Source organism: Condylura cristata, unplaced genomic scaffold, assembly GCF_000260355.1.
Source record: "Condylura cristata isolate star-nosed mole 26May11 unplaced genomic scaffold, ConCri1.0 scaffold00050, whole genome shotgun sequence".
In the NCBI taxonomy this organism is placed as follows: Eukaryota; Metazoa; Chordata; class Mammalia; order Eulipotyphla; family Talpidae; genus Condylura; species Condylura cristata.
In genome coordinates, this window is record NW_004567151.1 from 1231705 (window position 1) to 1232404 (window position 700).

The 700-nt window shown below is 45.6% G+C and overlaps 1 protein-coding gene across 1 annotated transcript in view; it reads right to left on the minus strand.

Moving 5' to 3' along the window:
* The window catches only part of FLVCR1 (feline leukemia virus subgroup C cellular receptor 1), a gene marked incomplete at its 5' end in the record, with an annotated part of 18979 nt that overhangs the window by 10417 nt on the left and 7862 nt on the right, over positions 1–700 (minus strand). The gene's annotated exons all lie outside the window — the stretch shown is intronic.

Consider the following 700-nt stretch of genomic DNA (forward strand, 5'->3'; position numbering starts at 1 on the left):
CCACGCCTCACCCCGCACCCCGCGGGGAAACGCTCCACCTCACGGCCGCCGTCGAGGGGAACCAGTGGTTGGAGCCGCCCGTTTCCGCATAAATTACTTCTCTCTCTGCTTAATAATTACTAAGCATGTCAAGCATGTAAACTGCTTAATAAATACCCGTATTCAGCCGTCAGCGTGGTCAGATCTCAAACATTTTGCCGTCTTTGCTGCAGAGTCAGTTTCTGGACGTTTCAATCTTACCCTCACCTATTTCACTCAGAAGTAACCCTATCCTGATCGTGGTGCTTGTCGTTTTAAAACAGCCACAGTCACTAAGAATTTCAACTAGTCTGCACGTATTTAAGTTTATTGTTTTAGCTTTCTGCAATTTCTCTCTGCTTTTAGCATTCGATATTAGTTTTCAGATTTGTGTTGACACTCTGAGATCTAGTAAGATTTCTCTGCTGTATAATACTCCACGATGTGGCTGTTTTGAAAAATATACATACACAGACATACATATACATATGTATATATATACACACACACACTCTTCACTTTAATTATCTTTGTGAGTGTGTGAAAGAAAACTGGGGTACAGGCCAGAGAAGGGGGTGAGAGGATTCCCCAGAGACAGAGTGGGGAGCAGAAAAGGCAGATCCATTGAAGTCCACTGCTGAGGGGAGCGGCCCTCCCTGGTGGGGAGCACAGCGCCATGGAG